Genomic DNA, 21433 nt, shown 5'->3' on the forward strand with positions numbered 1-21433 from the left:
TCAATGATTGCTTTTTTTTTTTTTTTTTTTAATATTTATTTATTTTTGAGACAGAGCGCCAGTGGGGGAGGGGCAGAGAGAGAGGGAGACACAGAATCCGAACAGGGCTCCAGGCTCCGTGCTGTCAGCACGGAGCCCGATGCGGGGCTTGAACCCACGAACCCTGAGATCATGACCTGAGCCGAAGTCGGACGCTTAACTGACTGAGCCACCCAGGCGTCCCACCTCTTGCTGATTTTTTAGTGACTTCTATTAAACCCACAATCTCTCCAGTAGACTTTCTTCCCTTCCCCGAGGCCCCTCCTCCCTCCCTTTCCCTCGCATTCATTGACTTCCTAATCAGGCTCAAGCTTCTACGACTGTCTTAACTCCTAGTTCCAAAATCTCCAGGGCCTCTTCCCCACTGGCTCTCTGTCCCTCCTTTCTAAAACAGATTCATTCTTCGTGCTCCCAGCTTTTCTGGGAGCCACCTCACCACTTTCTTCCCTGTTTACTGCAGCGGGGCTCTGGGTAGTCACCCCACACACCCACCCCCCACAGTGCTGTTTCTTCCCGCATCTCCTGAGCCTCCCTCTGTCCATAGTCTCTCCTGCTGCATATTTGGCAGTCGGTTTCCTTCCCCACAGCTACACTGACGCTGTTCTCTTATAAGGTCAACAATGACCTCTTTTTAGCTAAATCCATTATTCTTTTCTGGTTTCTCAATCTCTTGACCTCTCTGGTACATTAAACACACACATACACGCACACATACACACACACACAAATGATTTCTCCTGCCTCAAATGCTCTCTCTCTTCCTTGGCTTTCATTCTGTTTGCTAGCAATTCCTCCTCTCTTATTACTTCTATCCCTCTTGCCACCCCTTTACTGGGTACTCCCTTTTTCAACCCTTGGCACTCTAGTCGGTCTTTCCTCTTTCACTCTAACACGCAGCATCTTTCCTACAGCTATTCCGTCGGTGCCAGAAAGGCCTGTGCTGCTTTCTCACTTACACGTTAGCCCCTCAGTGTCCACTGTTCATCTACTCTTGGTATTTCACTGCTACTGTAATTTGGACCTATCTCCTTTCCCAAACTGGCTCCTCCTCCCCATTGCCCTGCCTTTGGTCATGGCATGGTCATTTTGTCCCTGTGTTAGTTTGATAGAGATGAAGGAGCATGGGGCTAGCTGAGGGCAAAGTGCAGGCTCACGGCACCCCCCCCCCACCAAGGTGGGACATGTATGTTACTCCTTGGACACTCCCAGCTACCCGAAAACAGGAAAGCACAAAAAAACAAACGGTTAACTGGTAAGTGTCTCCACCAGTTTACTAGAAAAAGGTGATCCCATCAACAGCCTGAATTCCCTAGTCTTATGTTAATGCTTTGCTAGAGGAAAAAACAACCTTAGCTTGACCATAGCTGGGCCTCCAGTAAGTCTTTAGAATGTCAACGTGTCTTTGGAAACTCTTTCTTGACTTTGTCTCCTCCAATTCCATAAACTGGTCACCCCCACACTTACAGTGTAGCTCTTCCTGCCCATGGGTCCTGTCCCCGTGCTTCAATAAAATCACCTTTTTGTACCAAAGACATCTTCAACAATTCTTTCTTGGCCATCAGCTCTGAACCCCATGAACCCCACCATCACCCCTAAACCTCATTAATAGGACTGTCATAACCACAACAACAACAGCAACAATAAAAAAAAAAAGAACCCACAGAAACGACATTTAAGGTGTCTTAAACAACCGAAATTTACTTTCTTACAGTTCTGGAAGAAACTAGAAGTCCAAGATTAAGGTGCTGGCAGGTCTGGTTTCTCCTGAGGCCTCCAGTTGGCTTGCAGATGGCCACCTTCTTGCTGTGTCCTCCCTCACATGGCCTTTTCTGTCCACATGCATCCCTGATGTCCTCTCTCTCCTCTTAGAGGGACACCAGTCATACTGGATTAGAGCCCACCCCAATGACCTCATTTAACCTCAGTTGTGCCTCTGAGGGCCTTCTCTCCAAACGCAGACACCTTCTGAAGTACTGGAGTTAGGGCTTTCACATAAAAATGGGGAGGAGGGTAATTCAATCCATTACTGTCACCCAGGCCAAAAACTTTACTGTCTTCTTGACTGACTTCTATCTTCTACCCAGACATTTAGTCTTCTGGACTTTTCCTATTAAATACTAAATCGATCTCTTTACCACCATTCCCAAGTGCCGTTGTCAGGCCTTAATCTAGTAAAAAATTTTCCTGCCTCATCTTTATAAGGCCCTCTATAATCTGATCCACCTCATCTGTTGGCATTTTTACCAAAGCCAATCGTACATAAAAAAATAGAAATGATAATATTAAAAAAAAAAAAAAAACAAAAAAAAACAGCCCTCAGCCCTAAACGCAGGCCCAATGCCCAGATGTAGGCTTCATGTAGTTTCTTTGATCTAGAATATGCTTGAGAAAATTACTTTCCACCATATCTCTTTTTTCTTGCCATGCTGGTTATTCCATAATCCTAAATAATAATATTATACAATATTATTTAATATTATGCAATAATAATATTGTGCAATATTGAATTGTATCTACCAGTTTAGACATTCTACCTTTTTTAAACAATGTTTTCTACGTTCTTTTTTTTTTTTTTTTTTTTTTAACGTTTATTTATTTTTGGGACAGAGAGAGACAGAGCATGAACGGGGGAGGGGCAGAGAGAGAGGGAGACACAGAATCGGAAACAGGCTCCAGGCTCTGAGCCATCAGCCCAGAGCCTGACGCGGGGCTCGAACTCACGGACCGCGAGATCATGACCTGGCTGAAGTCGGACGCTTAACCGACTGCGCCACCCAGGCGCCCCTCTACGTTCTTATTAATTTTTGAGAAAAACAGAGTGTGAGTGGAGGAGGGGTAGAGAGAGGAGACACACAATCCAAAGCAGGCTCCGGGCCCCGAGCTGTCAGCACAGAGCCTGATGCGGGGCTCGAACCCATCAACTGTGAGATCATGACCTGAGCCAAAGTCAGATGCTCAACTGACTGAACTGCCCAGGCGCCCCTAGACATTCTACTGTTTATGAAGGATAAGAATTAGGCTCAGAGGCACTACCCCATACCACCTTGCCTCATCCCACCGCCCAGTTTTTGATAGTTATAAATTATTTTTGGTCCTGAACTTTTTTCTTGCCATCAACATTTGAGAGTATTTCTTAATTCCTCACAAAGTAAAATGAGGTTACGAGTGCCCTTGCTCTTCCATTTCTCCCTCTCTTTTCACTTTTCAACTTCTTTTTTAAGAATTTTTTTTATTGAGGATAATTCTATTATTACTTTTATTGTTATTTTTTATGTAAACTCTAAACCCATTGTGGGGCTCGAACTCACAACCCCGAGATCAAGAGTCGCACGCTCTACCAACGGCTTCTGTCAGGTAGATCTTTAATCTCACATTGTTAAGGGTGATTGCATTTCTAATCTGTGCATGACAGTATCCAAGAGCTATATGCGTATAGGTTTATTCTAAAAGTGTGATGTCAATACACAGGGCTTACGTTATTATGACTATGTAAATATTGTGCCAGAGGAAATTCTGCCTGTAACATCCATTGTTAACCATCCCTGGACTGTTCAAAATAATATGCTCTGAACATCTGTACAAATACATCCTCTTTTCTTTCATTCTACCTGTTGCTCAAAAATCTTGCCACATTTTAGTTTCCTTCACATTTGGACATTTTGCTCTTAGCATTTGTAATTTATTTTTTCCTTATTGAGAAGTATGCTAGTTTCCTAGGGCTGCTGTCCTACCGTTCTGGAGGCTGGAAGTCCGCGTCGGCCGGATCATGCTCTCCCTGGGCCCTAGGGAAGAGCCTTCCTTCTTTCTAGCTTCTGGTGGCTCCAGTAATCCTGGCATTCCTTGCCTTGCAGCCTCGATACTCCGATCGCTGCCTCTCTCTCCTTCCTGTGACTCTGTGTGTGTCCTCTCCTCTTCCTATAAGGGCCCCGCTAAATGCAGGCTGCTTTCATCTCCAGATCCTTCACTAATTATGTCTGCAAAGACCCCATGCCCAAATAATGTTACATTTTGAGATTCCATGTGGGCATGAATTTTAGGGGGCTACTATTCGACACACTACAAGGGGAAAACATGATTTTCTCACTATATTATTAATATTTTCTCTACTGTGGGGCACCTGGTGACTCAGTCAGTTAAATGTTGGACTCTTGATCTCCGGTCAGATCTTGATCTCAGGGGTCATGAGTTCAAGCTCCATGTTGGGCTCCATGCTGGGCATGGAGCCTACCAAAAAATATATATATATATTTTCTCCACCACAATCTACGGTGAGAGGAAGTTATGGTCCAAAATGAATCCAGGAACTCAAACATTGTCATCACTGCCTTGTTTCTTTCTCTTCGTGCTCTGCCTTTGTTTCCTTCTGTGTCAGCTTCATTCTCCTGCAAGCTTACCTCATGTGCTGACAAAGTAGTTTCCAACATCTCTCCAGGCTCAAGTCTTCTTCACAGATTGTGATCCTAGCAAAAATGAAAACTACTTTACTGATGGTTCCAGTAAAATACCTCTGAAGGACTTTGCTTGGCTCATCTCTGAACAATCACTGTGGCCCAGGGCATGAAGTACGCTTATTTGGCCAAATTTGAGTCGCATGCCCGCCCTGAATGTTGGGAGGTCAGATGACCCTACCCCAGGGATGAGGAAGGGATGGTGTCCTAAGAGATTCTAAATAGGCAAAAAAATCACATTATCCCTTGCAAAACTGAAAATAGCTTTATCAATAGCTTGATTGACAGCTGTACATAAAATTCTAGGTTTATAATTTTCTTCCAAAATATTGACAGTAATATCTCATTATTTTCTTTTATCCCCACATTATGAAAAGAAATTGAAAGTACAGAAAAATTGGAAGAGTTTTATACTGAATGCCCATAGATCTGTCACTTAGATTCTACAATTAACATTATATTTCCTTTATTAAATACCTTTCCACGTATCCATCCCTCTGCTCATCTATCCATCCATCTTATTTTCTAGGCATTTCAAAGTAAGTCACAGACATCGCTGCCCTTCACTCTCAGACACTTCAGCGTGCAGATCATTACCGATACTCAATTCGGTTTGATATTTGTTTACAATTTTTTTTCATTTGAGCTAAAATTTTTATACAACAAAATGCAGAAATTTGAAGTGTACCGTTCAGTGAGTTTTGACACTGAAACCCAAACCCATATCAAGATATAGAACATTGCATCTTCCCTCGTGTCCCTTCCCAGGAAATGCCTGCACCTGCCCCCTTGCAGAGGTAACCTCTGTTCTGAATTTTGTTTTTCTCATGCCTGTGTAGGACTTCCTGTAGAGGGACGCATACAGCAGTCGCACTTTTGTGTAAGGATTCTTTCACTCAGCATAATGTTTTTACACTTGTTTTACACATGTTGTTGTCTGCATTCCTTTCATTGTATAGCTATACCACCGTTTATTTATCCATTTTTCTACTGATAAATACATGGGGACTGTTTCTAGTTTTCAGCTATTGTGAATACAGCTGCTACACACATTCTTGCACACATCTTTTGTGTTTTGTTTTGTTCTGGTTTGGTTTTTTGTTTTAGAGAGAGAGAGAGAGAGAGAGAGCACGTGCAAGTGGAGGAGAGAGGGGCAGAGGAAGAGAGAGAATCTGAAGCAGGCTCCATGCTTGGCACAGAGCCCACCGCAGGGCTCAGTCCTGTGACCCTGGGATCTTGACCTGAGCTGAAACCAAGAGTCAGATACTCAACCGACTGAGCCACCCAGACGCCCCTGCACACATCTTTTTGTAGGCACAGTTTCCATTTTTCTTGGACAAAGTGCTAGGAGTGGAGATGTGAAGTCATAGAGTAGCTGCAGGTTTCATTTTTTGAGGACCTTGCCAGATCTTCTGCCGGAATGATCATCTTATTTTACAGCCTTCCAATAAAGCATGAGAGTTCTGGTTGCTCCACAGCCCTTGCCAACATTTGTTGTCAGTCTTCCCAATTTCAGTCATATTGGTCATATAGTAGTACTTCATTTTGATTTTAGTTTTTAATTCCTAATTTCTAATGATTTTGAGCAGTTTTTCATGTGCGATTTGTGTATTTTCCTTTAGGTAGTATTTGATTAAATCTTTCAGTCACTTAAAAACATGAATTATCTTTTTTTTTAAACACAAGTGGGAAAGTTTATTAAAGCAAAAAGTGCACTCTCAAAATAGGAGACCAGCCGAGCTCAAGAGAGAGCTGCATCAGATTATCTTTTTTGAACTGTACAGCTCTTTTTTTGTTGTTGGCAGGGTTCTTTATATATTCTGGATTTTGAGCTTTCTCGAGTATGTTTTTTAAGTATTTTTTCCAAACAATACATTGTCTTATAAATGTATTTATAAGAAACAGAACTATTTAAAACTTGATGAATTTATCATTTCTTCCTTTTATGTTTTTTGCTTTCAGCGTCCTTCCTACCCCAAGTCATGAAGATATTCTTCTGTGTTTTCTTCCATATTTTTTTAAATGTTTTTTATTTATTTTTGAAAGACAGAGAGGGTATGCGCAGGGGAGAGACAGAGAGAGGGGGAGACACAGAATCCAAAGCAGGCTCCAGGCTCTGAGTTGTCAGAACAGAGCCTGATGCGGGGCTCAAACTCATGAACCATGAGATCATGACCTGAGCCAAAGTCAAACGCTCAACCAACTGAGCCACCCAGGCACCCCTCTTCCATCTTTTTGTTTTAGTTATTATGTTTAGTCAAGAATTCATCTCGGTTTTTGTGTATGGTTTGAGGTAGGGATCAGGATTCTTCTTTTTCCCCTATGGATATCCAGTTGTTTTAAGACATTAACAAAAATTCTAATGTTTTCTGATATCTAATAATTGCAGATTGCCTGCTGCAAGTCTGATTTTTATTCCCTTGAAGGTGACTTATTTCTTCCCTCTCTAAGTGCTTTTTGGATCTTCTTTTTTCCTTAGTACATCTAATATTATCCTGCCAACCTCTCAGTATCTTCTTTCGATCTGAAGATTCATAGCGATCTTAGCTTTGGTAGATTTTCTTCAGTGATTTCTATCATAACTTCTACCCTTGCATTTTCTCTGGGCTCTCTTTCTAGAACACATTTTGGTTGTATTGTGGACCTGGATTAGACCTCCAGGTCTTTTATATTTTCTCTTTATTTTTTGTCTTTCTCATTTTTCTCATGTTATATTTCTACCTTTCTAGAAATAATTAAAGTGTGGCAAGCATATTTTTAATTTCCAAGTACTTTTTCTTGTTCTCTAACTGTTCCTTCTTTATAACATCTTGTTTTTACTTTAGGTATTTATTATATCTAGAATATCTCCAAAAATATTAATTAGAGGCTTGAAAATTTATTTTTCTGTTACTTAAATTGGTTCTTGTGAGGTCAGATTTATTTTTGCTTCTTCTGTTTTTTTTTTTCTTTCTTTCTTATGTAGCTGATTTCCCTCCTGTGCCCAGTGATGTGGGGGATGCTTTTTATAGTTTTAAAAAAAAACAAAATAAGCTGATTTTTTTCTAGATGTGTTTCCTCTACTATTGCATATAGGGTGGTTTTCCTGCTAGCTAATTACTCAGAAACCAGAAGAGGCTGACAGGAAGTTCTGTGTTCATGAGCAGAGCTTGCTACATAGGAAGACTTCCTGTTACAATGAAAAAATGGAGAGCCAGAGAGAGGAGGGCTTTGCTGGGCCGCTACCACTCACCCCCCTAGTATTGGTTCATCAGTATTGTATAAAAGCTATTGTCTGCTGATTGTTCTTTTCTCATTTCTCACGAGATGAGAAATTTATCTATCTATTTATTTATGTTTTTTAAAGTTTATTTACTTATTTTGAGAGAGAGCGAGAAAGAGGCAAGGAGGGAGGGGCAGAGAAAGAGAGAGAGAGAGAGAGAGAGAGAGAGAGAGAGAGAGAGAGAATCCCAAGCAGGCTCTGCACTCAGTGTAGAGCCTGATGTGGGCTCTGTCTCATGAACCCTGAAATAATGGCCTGAGCTGAAACCAAGGGCCACAACCTTAACCAACTGAGTCACCCAGGTGTCCCTGGATTTCTTCATTTAAAAAAAAAAATATATATATATATATATACACACACAGACACACACACACACACACACACACACACACACATGTAGTTATTTTTAATTGTGTGTTGTAAGGGAGGGGAGACAAATGGATGTGCTCAGGCTGCCATTTAAAACTAAAGCTTCAGGGCGCCTAGGTGGCTCAGTCAGTTAAGCGACTGACTACAACTCAGGTCATGATCTCATGGTTTCTGAGTTTGAGCCCCATGTTGGGATCTGTGCTGACAGCTTGGAACCTGGGACCTGTTGGATTCTGTGTCTCCCTCTCTCTCTGCCCCTCCCCTGTTCACGCTCTGTCTCTCTTTCCTTAAAATAAATAAACATTAAAAAAATTAAAAAATAATAATAAAACTAAAGCTTCATTCTATCTTTCAAATTATTTCCTGCTCTTTTTTTTTTAATTATTTTTTTAATGTTTATTTATTATTGAGAGACAGAGAGAGACAGAACATGAGCAGGGGAAGGGCAGACACAGAATCTGAAGCAGGCTCCAGGCACAGAGCCTGACGCGGGGCTTGAACTCACAAACCGCAAGATCATGACCTGAGCCGAAGTCAGACGCTTAACTGACTGAGCCACCCAGGTGCCCCTCCTGCTCTTTCTGAATGGCATCTTTCATTGGATTTGGGTCCACATCTTTACTTTCTCATGGCTATGCCAGACTAGCTAGCATCCACTTTCATGCCCTCGGTTATTGTGTTCCTTTTTCCAGAAACTTTCTTCTTCTCATCCCTCTTTTCTCCCACCTTAACCTAGTGAAATTCTTCCCAACTCCTGAAGCTAATTTGAACGTCCTTCCTCCATGAATCCCATCTATTTAAAGTACCTTTGATTGGCCTTCCTTTTATCTTACTGTTACTCAACTCAATGCCTCTTGTTCACAATTCAGCTCTTAATTAGACAGTGTAGTATTGGTCACTCTCATTTCAAATGTTTATTATTATGTTGGTAACTATTAAAAAGTCTTCGGGACAAGCATTTAGTTTTCTCTGTCCTTCAAAACACGCAGCACAGTATGCATTTTAATAGGTATTCAATAAGTATTTGTAATTGATCAGCTTCCCTACTATTTGCAAGAAAGAAGATAGATAATAGCTTATATTTCTTTCTTCTGGAAACAGTAAGACATGAGTCTTTTAATTGAAAGCTGAATTGGGGATGTTCTGTTTCAGGCAAAAGAAATGCTGATTTTTCTGCACTAAGTTAATATATAACTATATTAAGTTACATAGCATAAATGTCTGCTCAAAGCCATGGCAATAGACAGGTCCACCAAAATTGAAGCAATTGAGGTCAGAGGGGTTTGGGAAAAGCAAAATAGCAAAAGGTGATTTAAAAATAGACTTTAGGGGCACCTGGGTGGCTTAGTGGGCTAAGCATCTGACTTGATTTTAGCTCAGGTCATGGTCCCAGCCTTGTGGGATCAAACCCTTCATTGGGCTCCATGCTGAGCGTGAAGGCTGTTTGGGATTCTTGCTCTCTCTCTCTCTCTCTCTCTCTCTCTCTCTCTCTCCCCTCCTCCTTTTGCCTGTTTCCCCTGCTTGCTCTCTCTGTCTAAAATAAAAATAATAAACAAGTTAAAAATAAATTAAAATAGATTATTTATAGATTTAAATTTCTGTAACACTGCTAACAATGTCATCTTCAATTAAAAAGGAAAGTTGTCTAGTGGTAGAAAAAGAACAAATAATAAGAAATAATGTGCTTCTGGTAGTAATTACCACTGTTCACTAAGTATATCTGCTTCCCTACCCTTCTGGGCACATGGTAGTTTTGTCCTGCCTTGATCCAGTGAAGTTAGGGGTAGCCATGTGACTTGCTTTGGCCAAAGAAATGAGAGTGAATGTGGTGTCACTTTCAGGTGGAAACTTTAAAAGCCAGTGAGGGATTTGCCATATTCCTGATTTCTGCCTAAGTGATCATGGAAACATGTGATACTCCATAATTCTGAATTCCTGAAAGTACATAGTGAACGGTCTGTGTGCAGATCTGTGATGGAAAGAGTGTGAGTGAGAGACAGACCTTTGTTGTTTAAGCCACTGAATATAAATGATTGCTGTTCAGGCTCATCAAACCACCACCTGCGGGCCAGTTGCCTATTTTGATAAAATTTTACTGGAACACAGGGAAGACACTTGTTTCTGTGTTGTCTGTGTCTGCGTTCATGCTACAACTGAATTGACTAATTACAACAGAGACCATATGGCCTGCCAGCTGAAAATATTTACTATCCCTCTTTAAGAAAAAGCTTGTTGGGGCGCCTGGGTGGCTCAGTCGGTTAAGCGGCCGACTTCGGCCCAGGTCATGATCTCGCGGTCCGTGAGTTCGAGCCCCGCGTCAGGCTCTGTGCTGACCGCTCAGAGCCTGGAGCCTGCTTCGGATTCTGTGTCTCCCTCTCTCTGACCCTCCCCCGTTCATGCTCTGTCTCTCTCTGTCTCAAAAATAAATAAACGGTAAAAAAAAAAAAAAATTTAAAAAAAAAAAAAAAAAAGAAAAAGCTTGTTGACCTCTGACCTAGGCTATCCTAACTATGATAGAACTGAAAGTCTTTGATAAGTGTCCTTTTATGGCCACTTCCTGTTTTGTACACAACACAAAAGATATAGTAGCTAGCTAGCTAGCTTCCAAGATGGCAGTGGTGATCCCCAACCCTGAACACAAGGCTATTCACATCTCTGTGCACTTCCTTCCCACACTGAGCAGGGCTGACTTGTGTAACCAATGTGGAAGTAATGGAGTGTGACTTCCACGTTTGGGTCATTAAAGATCGTGTGACTCCCATCTGCCTCTTTCTGAGACCACTCACTCTGGGAGAAGCCACTACCATGTTCCAAGGGCACTTGAAGCCTTAGGGAGAAGCCACATGGTGAGAAAACGAGGCCTCCTGACAACAGTTATGTGGGTCAAGCCCTCAGATGATTGCAGCCTCAGCCAAGGTGTTGACTACATGAGTGCTCTGAGCCCAAATCACCCAGGTAAGCTACTCCTGAAGACCTGACTTAGAAGAAATTATAAGATAATAAACATTTGTTTTTTTATTTTAGTTTTTTAAATGTTTATTTATTTTGAGAGAGAGAGGGAGGGGCAGAGAGAAAGAGAGAGAGACAGAGAGAGAGAGAGAGAGAGAGAGAGAGAGAGAGAGAGTGAGTGAGTCCCAAGCAGGCTCCACGCTGTCAGCTCAGATCCCAATGTGGGGCTCCAACTCGAACCGTGAGATCGTGACCTGAGCCGAGATCAAGAGTCTGATGCTTAACTGACTGAGTCACCAGTCACCCGAAATTTGTTGTTTTAACACTAAATTTGGGAGTAATTTGCTATTCAGAAGTAGATAATTAATGCAATATTCAAATGAAAAAATATCCTCGTACTCTGTACACTTACACATCTATGTATTTGCTTGTGGGATTTTACAGACACATGCACATTATTTTACTATTTTATTACTGGACAAAGAATTTGTGGACTTCCATAATTATAGTATACTTGTGTGAATATAGATAAGGTTATCTTACCTGTGGAAGACATTATTATACATGTATAGATCTCTTCCATTTCCTTTTTAACACTGAATCTTTGTGGAATACAGGTGAAATGTGTTCTGAGAAGGAAGGAAAAGAAACTCCTAATATTTCAGTATTTCTTGATAGGGTAACTGCTCATGTTTACCCTAAGTTCTTTGTATGCAGGATTAGGGTAGAATGAATGGAGCAAACTCCTCATAGTACTTAACTATTTTATTTCTAAGTGATGATGCAAAAGTGTCAGAAGCCAGGTTTTTCCAATTAACTACTATAACCTTTATATACACATTAAATGGAACAGTTAGTAATAACATTTGGAATTGTAAGAGTGACATACGGAATCAAGAAAGACCTTTGAAATGAAATTAAGGAATAGTCAAGAGGCAAAAGTCCATAGGAAGCAGGCTTCAAGGAAAACTGAATAAAAGTGTTCCTGATGGCATTTGCTTTTTCTTTTGCACATTGAGACCAACAGGCAAAGAAAATGGGTAAAAAATTCCTTCTCAAATGGTATCAGCAGATTAGTTTGCATAGCAGTTTGTATGTATTTAACCCAAAATATAAACAAATAAATTAACCCAAAATATAAACAAATGATTTTTGGATAGTACTGGTAGGCATAAAGCCTGAGAAATAGAAAACAAAAAAGGAAAGTTAGAAAGAAAGAGAGTGGGGAATGAAAAAAGGCTAAAAAATGAAGAAAATCCATGGAGCCATGTGAGTATTCACATGCATATTCCTTGGATTCTTAACCATGTTCTAAACTTGGGGACAATGCAGGTTATCTGGCCAAATCTCATTTTCTAAGCCTATGGCTTCCCTTGGGCCTTCAGGAAATAAATAGTCCACTATCAGTCAGCAAATGAGTACTGGCTTCCACAGCTTGGGCCCCCATGAAATGAGGCCAGGACTAGAGGAGAAATTCATCAACTTACTGCTACCCCAGCGAAGACCTCAAAACATAGTTTCTTTCTCCTTTTTACATCATGTTTGTTTAGGGGCGCCTGGGTGGCTCAGTCGGTTAAGCATCTGACTTCGGCTCAGGTCATGACCTCACAGTTTGTGGTTCAAGCCCCACGTCAGGCTCTGTGCTGACAGGTCAGAGCCTGGAGCCTCCTTCAGATTCTGTGTCTCCCTCTCTCTCTGCTCCTACCCCATTCATGCTCTGTCTCTCTCTGTGTCGCAAAAATAATTTAAAAAGTTAAAAAAAAAATTTATATCACGTTTGTTTAGTGACCGTATGACTCTATTGTGGACGGAAGGGCTGTATGTGCCTTGAATAATCCCTGTTGGACTGTGAGATTTTATTATTAAATCCCTTGTTATCACACATACCTTAAATGATAAGCCTGTATGGTTGAATTTAGGAGACCAGGTTCCCTGTGCTGTTGCATATACGATCAAACTATAGAGCTAATTCTCCAGGCCTGGATTGTCTAAGCATAAACTTGTCCTGTGTAGATGTTTATTGTGCTGATTAATTTTTATATAATAAATATGACCAACAGTCAAGACCATATCTGATAAACTAAATAGCACTATGAAGGAATAAAATATTTGAGAATTCCTGAAAAATCTAGCATGCTTGCTGACCATAAATATGAGGAGAGCTGTTGAGAAAACCAGATTTTTCTAAGAGAAAAGAATGTGTGTGTAGACAATGTATATCTTAAAGGGAAATTCTTTGGTTCTTTTTAGAATAGTAAACAATTGTTAAATACTTTATTGGCTTTCTTGTTGTCATATATTTAGGCAATGTAAGCATTCACTTGAGTAATCATTTCCTAACTTGGACTGAACGTGCAGGAGTTGGCTTGGAGGAGGTTAGCCTTGGAGCCCCCTGGATTCTGTTTCTTCCGGGAGGAGGCTGGCACAGAATCTTCAAAAAGTGTCATTTTATTAAAAATGTAAACTGGGATGGCACCTGCTTTTCAACTAAGAAAATGTTATACAATGTATCTAATGTAAATTTAACCCTCTAATGCAATTTAAACCCTCCAAGGGGAAATTAGGCAGATTAAAAAATTTCTTCTTAAATTTATTTTTAGAGAGTGAGCAGGAGAGAGGGGCAGAGGAGAGAGAGAGAATCTCAGGCTTAGTGCAGAGACCAGCGCAGGGCTCTATCTCACGACCCTGCTGAGATCACGACCTGAACTGATGCCAAGAGTCGGACCCTCAACCCATTGAGCCACCCAGGCGCCCCACTGAAGCAGATATTTTTAATCAAGGTGCCCACCATCATCATTCCACAAATCCCATTGTTTGAAGCAGCCTAACTCAAAGAAGCCAATTCTAACGTGATTGAGTGGTTTTCCCATAGTTAAAGCTAAATTTTAACTGAGTCCTAGCTGACTTTTATCTGAATTTCATCAGAACATTATGGTCATGGCATTTTAAAGATTTCTTTCCTTTGATTATCCTTCCCATTTTACAGCCCTTCCAAATTGCAGAGAAGATTGAGCTAGAAGTGTTTTCTTCCCCCAGAGCACACTGCTGATATTTCTTGGCTCATCTCACTGAGACCAGACATGGACCCCCTGCACACAGGGTCATAGGATTTGTTCAGCTGTGACCAAGAATCTCCAGTTCTATGGCATAGTAGCTGAAATGGAAAACTGCATTTTTTACCTTGACATCTCCTCCATCCTAGTTTTTCAGGATTGATGATTGGGGTAAGCGTAAAAACTTTTCAGTGGTTTCTTAGATAAGATACCAAAAGCACAAGCAACAACAAAAGAAAAAATACATAAAGTGAACTGCATCAAACTTTAAAACGTTTGTGTTTCAAGGAACAGCACCAAGAAAGAGAAAAGACAGCTCACAGGATGGGAGAAAATATTTGCAAATCATGTATCTAATACACCTCAGTAATAAAAATGCAACCCAACTAAAAAATGGGCAAAATCTCTGAGTAGAAATTTCAACAAAGAAAATAGAAAGATGACCAAAAGCACATGAAAGGACGCTTAGCGCCCTTAATCATCAGGGAATGGTAAATCAAAACCCTCGTGAAATACCCCTTCACATGCACCAGGGTAACTATGATCAGAAAGAGAGATAACGACAAGGATGTGGAGAAGGAGTCCCCAGACACTGCTGGTGGGAATGTCAAGCGGTGCCATCACTTCGGAAAATAGTCTGACAGTTTCTCAGATGGTTAAAGACAGAGTTAACATCTGCCCCCCAGTGATGTCACTGCCAGGCGAATTCATTTCTCACCAAAGAGAATTGGAAACACATGTCTGCACAAAAGCTTGTATACAAATGCTCATAGCAATAGTATTCATAGCCAAAGAGCAGGAAAAAACCTTAAATATCCATCAACTGGTGAGTGGATAAACAAAAGATGATTTATCTGAAGAATATGAAACACTAATTTGAAAAGATCTCTGTACTCCTCTGTTCACTGCAGCATTGTTTACAGGAGCCACGATATGGAAGTAGCCCAAGTGTCCGTCCGTAGACGAGTGGATACAGAAGAGGTGGAGATACATACGATGGAATATTACTCAGCCATAAGAAAGGATGAAATCTAGCCATTGGCCACGACATGAATGGACCTTGAGGGTATTATGGTAAGTGAAGTAAGTCAGATGGAAGAGGACAAATTCTGTGTGGTTTCACTTATAGGTGGAATCTAAAAAACCAAACGAACGAACCAACAAAACGAAAACAAATTCACAGATATAGAGGATGGAGTGGTGGTTGCCAGAAGGGAAAGGGGTTGGGGGTTGGACGAAATGGGTAAAGAGCTCAGCTGTATGGTGAAGGGCAGTAACTAGACTCTTTGTAGTGTATACAAATATCGAGTTATAATGTTGTACACCTGAACCTTACATAATGCCGTATACCAATTTTACATCAATAAAAAATATGAAATACGCAGTGAACTATTATTTAGCACTAAAAAGGAACTAAGTACTGAGATATAATACAACAGAACATGAATGAACCATTACACTTAGAAGCCAGTCACAAAAGGACACATATTGTGTGATTCCATTGATATGAACCATAAGAGAAGGCAACTCTGGAGAGACAGAAGATAGATTAGTGGTTGCCTGAGACTGAGGAAGATGATAAGGGGGAGTACCTGCTAATGGGCACAGGGTTTCTTATTTGGGTGACAAAAACGTCCTAAAATTGTGATTAGACAACTCTGTGAAAATACTAAAAACCATCGAATTGCACACTTTAGGTGAATTTATGCTACGTCAATCATACTTGTAGCTGTTATTTAAAAAACTCATCTATGGAAGTGATCAAGGGTACAAATCAGGGGCAGATCAAGAAGACAGGGGCCTGTTGTCATGGGGGAGGTGGTGGCACTTGGTGGCTACCGGTGGCCAAGGAAGAGGCAGTGACACTGGACTTGGTTGGGGGCAGCGGCAGATTTGGGGCTTCCGCAGCTTCTTCCAGGGCGGACGTCCAGCACAGCTGCTGTTGAGACCCAAGATCTTCCTTCTCGTCCCTCAATTGGAGTATTGGTGTACCGGCCATCTTCAGACGCCTCTGGAAGACAGATGAGGAAACTGAGGCCTGGGAAAGTTACAAAACTTGTTCAAAGTCACACAGTTTGTAAAGGACACAGCCAAGACTAGAGTGGGTTGTCAAAATTAAAACAAACAGTCTACAGCAAAGTTTTAGGGGAAAGAAAGATGTTTGTGATCCACAAGCCAGTCGTCCACATCAGGGGCAGGCGGATGAAGAAGGGGTTTGTACTGGAAAATGCAGCTTCCTGGTTGAGTACCTTGGCCATATAGAAGTTAAGGAGACCAGAGGAAGGCACAGCTGTGAAGATGCTGTTAAAAGATTGAAAGCTGAAAGGAAGTTCTTCAAAGGCTTCTTTGGAAGGCGGTCCTGTGGGTTTCAGCAGGTGGACCCCCAGTTGTGGATGAAAATACTAAGGGGTGCCTGGGTGGCTCAGTCGGTTAAGCGATCCACTCTTGATTTCGACTCCAGTCATGATCTCATGGTTTGTGAGATCGAGCCCCGCATCAGGCTCTGTGCTGACACTGCAGAGTCTGCTTGAGATTCTCTCTCTCTCTCTCTCTCTCTCTTTCTCTCTCGCCCCCCCCCACACACTGTCTCTGTCTCTCTCAAAATAAATAAACTTTAAAAATTAAAAAAAAAAAAGAAAATACTAAGGACCTCATAGTTGACCAGACAATAGAAAAAGTTACTTCCTGTGTCCCAGGTAGGAACTTGATAGAGGCTTCTCTGACATATGTCGTGATGGCACTGCTTGGCGCTGATCTGTCATTGCTCCATGGCTGTCAAGGTCATGGGTGCAAGATTGAGCATGAAGGAGAGGAAGCAGAAGCCGGAGAAGGAATGTGGGGTGACTGCTACTTTTGATGCTAGTCGGACCACTTGTACAACAGAAGGGTCATTCCGTGTCACAACAGCCACCGAGCACGCAGAATGAGAGCAATCATGAAACAGACCCAAGGTGTCCAGAAAGGGCCGGAGTGGTGGAAAGCAGACAGCATCAGCTCCCTGTGCTCATGGAGCATGCCCTGCGAGGGTCCCTTCTCATCTGCCCCAGTGACCACGCCAGTGACAGCGGTAGCATCACCATCTCCTGCCTTTCAAGTGAGTGGCCCTGACTCGGCCTCCTGTGGGCTTGCGGCTCAGCCAGCCCGCACCGCCCTCGTGGCCACAGCAATGAAGCCAGCCCTGGAGCCCTGGGCCCTGATGCTGTTCACGGGGGAATTGCAGCCACGCACTCGGGGCCGGAGGCGGTCAGTCTTCAGGTGCTGCCTCTCCAGGTCTCATCCAGGCTGCTCACAGACACACTCCCCCTGCGGCGGACTGCTGGTTAGAAGAGGGGTTCAAGAGTGTCCGGGCTCAGCTGCCCTTCTGCGGTCAGTTCTCCAGCCTCCCGCACCCACTGCCATCACCCAGCCAGCACCGCCTTTCCAAGGGAACTCATTCCTCACCTCCCAGCCTGTGCCAGTGGTCTGGTCCCACCCCTGCAGCCAGCCTTTGTCCCTGCCCAGTCCTATCCTGTGGCCAATGGGATGCCCTATCTGGCACCTCATGTGGCTGTGATGGGCATCACTCCCTCCCGATGGCAGCCAATGTGTATGACACTGTGGGCTACCCTCAGGCTGCCCACCTCCATCAGCCTCCCAGCCCGGTCAAGCCCCAGACATTCCCTTAGTAGGGGACAAGCCTACTTTCCTACAAGACTGCCAGTCTTTCATTAAGCCTCCTGCTCAGCACCCCAACGGTTCTGTAGCTTTCAGCGGTGTAGACGATGGTGGGTTGGCCTCAGGAGATGAGCACACGGAGGTTCCTGCAGGCACCTGTCCAGTGCATCCTTCCGAAACCCAGTGGGCTGCATTAGGAAGCAAGTCTGGGCAGCGTACTAACCCCTCACCCACCAACCCTTCCTCCAGTGACTTACAGAAGATGTTTGAAATTGAACTTTAAGCAGTCTGTATGGCTTATGTATGTTGTGTGTACCTAGACAAGGGCAGGGGCAGAGGTCAAAGGAGCAAAGGGAACTTTGCCTTCCCTGTCAGTTTACTTTCCACTAATCCCAAGGGTCCCAAGGAGCTTGTCCAGGCACAGGGTTCTATGAAAGGTGCTTTTGAAAAGAAAGGGGCAGGAACATTTCTAGAGAAAAGTTGTCTTGCAGTTAGGCTAAAGAAGTCAAGGAAATGTTGCCCTCTGTCCACCTCCTACTCCTGCAGTCCCTCACAGATCTCGGACAGCAGAGAGGCAGAAGTATACGGACAGGAGTCTGTATTCAAAGCACATTTACTGGAGTATGAAACAGTAGGGGAAGCAAAACCATCTCCCTTTGTTTTTCATGCCATTTGCCTGCCGCCCCTCAGTGCTGGCCTGTCTTAGAGCCCAAGAACGTGGTGGCCTGCGCTTGGGCTGGGGACAAGAGATAGGCAGGCTATGCTGCCAGGATTCCCAGGAAGTCACATCAGCAGTTGTCCAGCAGATTTTAGGTGTATCTTTAGGTATATTGTAGGTGTAAAGTTGAGCTTCCACTTTGAGTAAGAATAAACATAAATCTGTATCAAAAAAGCCAAAATCCTTATTTTCATGCATTTACATATTTTCAATAGTTGTCAATATTAAAAAGTTGTACGAATGTAAGTGATCTTGCCAAAGGTAAAAGGGTTACCTGTAAGAAGCTGTACATCTGATTGATTTATCAGTGATGCCTGTCAAAGTGGGGAGAGGGAAGGTTGGGAGTCGCAGATGAGATCTCTGGCTTATTTGGTATCATTCGTGGTAAGTAGCACATTGCAGCAACACATGCGAGTGACAAATACAGTCACTAGGTGCTGGTTGTAAAGAAAAGAAAGAGCAGTGTTGTCCTGGGTTTCAACCTGGGGTGAAATTCTAATGTCGTTATTTTGTTTTGTTTTTTATTATTTTTACAAAGTTTATTTATTTTTGAGAAAGAGAGAAAGAGAAAGTGGGCAGGGGAGGGGCAGAGAGAGAATTCCAAGCAGGCTCCGTACTGTTAGTGGGGAGCCTGATGCGGGGCTTGAACCCACAAACCGGGAGATAATCACCTGAGCCCATGTCAGACGCTCCACTGACTGAGCCACCCAGGTGCCCCTAATGTCATTATTTTAATGGAGTCAATCTAAATACACTTTGAATATGTATTGGCCCTGATGGACTGCTGCAGTTTCTTTATGTCAATCCTCTATGTTTGAACTCTAGGGTGACAGTGACATTATCATATCCATCCATGGGAGCACGAGTTACCGTGTTGGTTTGTCACGCGGGTCTTGGTGAGTTTTGTTTTGTCTCTTAGATTTGTGGGGGTGGAGAATCTGGTTTTATTAGCTGTGTGGGAGTCTGTCCGCTCACTTGAGGAGAGCAGAGCATCCTGTTGCCAGTTGCAGCCACTTGACCTTTGGTAACAACATGAGATCCCATCTCATTTTTACTTTTGAATGTTGGCTTTACAATCAAATGTGAGCTGTATGTATTTGTACTGATAAGGATTTATAATCTGCTGGGGCGGCTGGGTGGCTCAGTTGGTTAAGCCTCTGACTCTCGATTTCAACTCAGGTCCTGATCTCCCAGTTTGTGAGTTTTTTGTTTTTTTTTTTTAATTTTTTTTTTCAACGTTTATTTATTTTTGGGACAGAGAGAGACAGAGCATGAACGGGGGAGGGGCAGAGAGAGAGGGAGACACAGAATGGGAAACAGGCTCCAGGCTCTGAGCCATCAGCCCAGAGCCTGACGCGGGGCTCGAACTCACGGACCGCGAAATCGTGACCTGGCTGAAGTCGGACGCTTAACCGACTGCGCCACCCAGGCGCCCCTGGTTTGTGAGTTTGAGCGGCAAGTTGGGCTCCACATTGACAGCATGGAGCCTGCTTGGGATTCTGTCTCTGCTCGCTCTGTCTCTCAAAATAAATAAACTAAAAAAAATTATTTTAAAAAGCCTAACTTACAATCTGCTTTAACAAAAAATGTTCTTCGTAGGGAAAAAAGACATGAACCAGTGTTAATTTAATATCTTTTTTTGGTAACTAAATGTCATAAACTACCCTAAATCTTCAATAGTGATGATTTACAATTATCAGTATGTGATTGTGAAAATCAATCAGGGAAGCAGTAGCAGGAATTTCATCTTTCAGTTCTGGACAAGAATTTATATGGAATGGTAGCTCACAAATAATTCTTTTGGGTCATGGGTAAAAAAAAAAAAGGGTATTGCAGGTACTCTATTTTGATTTTCCCAAGTAAAGGGCAGTAATCCGAGGGACTTCTAAATTTCATCATACTGAGTAGAGTTCATAAAGGAGTGTAGCTTTCCTTCTGTCGAGCATTGACTTTTGCTGATTACCGACTTATAACTGCGTTATCAGCACATCAGAGCTCTGAAAAATGGGCCTCAACGCCCTTGATTCACCGGCAAACGTCCCACAGTACCCTCTTCCTATTTTCCTAAGACCGTGAACTACATAGGGCACTAGGTCTCTCAGGTCCTGGGGGATCCCAGTGGAAACTGTATTCTGAAACGGGGGACGATCCACAGGTGCAACTGTCGTTCTCCCAAGTCACAGCAGCCACGTTCCAAAGGCGTCCAACGGTGACCTTCCTCAGAGCCTGAGGACCGCCCTCCCTGCCCGCGCACGTGGCGAGGTGGGGACGGAGCCACGTGGGACCCGTGGAAGACGCTCTCCGCAGCGCGCGGCTGACATTCCAGGCGCTGGAAAGGAGTTGTCAGCTTCTCGCTGCAAGTTGCGACCCTGCGCGCAGACCCTGTAGTTAGAAGTGAAGCACAGTGAGGTGAAACGGGGATCGTCCCCGACCTCCCATCACACTTCCCTTTTCCTCCCTCATTCCGCCCCCGCCTCCGCCAACTCTCAGCTCGCTGGCTCAGCTCAGACTCGCCGCCAGACCTATCGCGGGGGCCGACCGAGACCCCGGAAGAGGGACTCCATCCGGGTGCTTTGTGCGGGCGAGGGAAGGGCGTGGCTTTATGACGACCGTGAGCGGGTGGGGCGAGGAGCCAACTCAGGAGCTGGGACAGCCAGACGGAGGGGGCGGCGGGAGTATGGGTTGCAACTTGCCACGCCCCATGGAAACTCCATGCTGCTCGGGAGGGGAGTCTCTATTCTCAAACTCTCCTTGGAGGCGGGAATGTCAACCAAGAAGTTTAATTTCAAAGACTCATCCTTTGGAAAGCTTCTTCATACTCTCTCCTGCTTCCCTTCTTTCCTCTCTGCTTGGTAACCACGGGACAGTCTCCGCCTCCAGCCTTCCCTCCCCCCCCCCCCGCTCTGTGCAGATGGTGGCGGCCCGCGCGGTGCGCAGCCGC

At 43.3% G+C, this 21433-nt stretch overlaps 1 long non-coding RNA gene and 1 pseudogene across 2 annotated transcripts in view; one reads left to right on the forward strand and one right to left on the reverse strand.

Moving 5' to 3' along the window:
• The window catches only part of LOC147580688 (protein numb homolog pseudogene), a 51840-nt pseudogene extending 33174 nt beyond the window's left edge, over window positions 1-18666 (forward strand). Inside the window, exons 4-5 of the transcript XR_015250977.1 lie at window positions 14054-15194; window positions 16029-18666. The product of XR_015250977.1 is annotated as a protein numb homolog pseudogene (transcript). The remainder of the gene's footprint in view (window positions 1-14053; window positions 15195-16028) is intronic.
• Window positions 18667-20117: 1451 nt separating this feature from the next.
• LOC147580690 (uncharacterized) lies at window positions 20118-21378 on the reverse strand. The gene is made up of 2 exons (XR_015250978.1): window positions 21015-21378; window positions 20118-20874 (listed from the first exon to the last, which is right to left on the reverse strand). It is a non-coding gene; the product is annotated as an uncharacterized LOC147580690 (long non-coding RNA).
• Between the last annotated feature and the right edge of the window lie 55 nt (window positions 21379-21433).

The sequence above is a fragment of the Puma concolor genome, chromosome B2, assembly GCF_028749965.1.
Source record: "Puma concolor isolate L17-30 chromosome B2, mPumCon1.1.hap2, whole genome shotgun sequence".
Taxonomy (NCBI): Eukaryota; Metazoa; Chordata; class Mammalia; order Carnivora; family Felidae; genus Puma; species Puma concolor.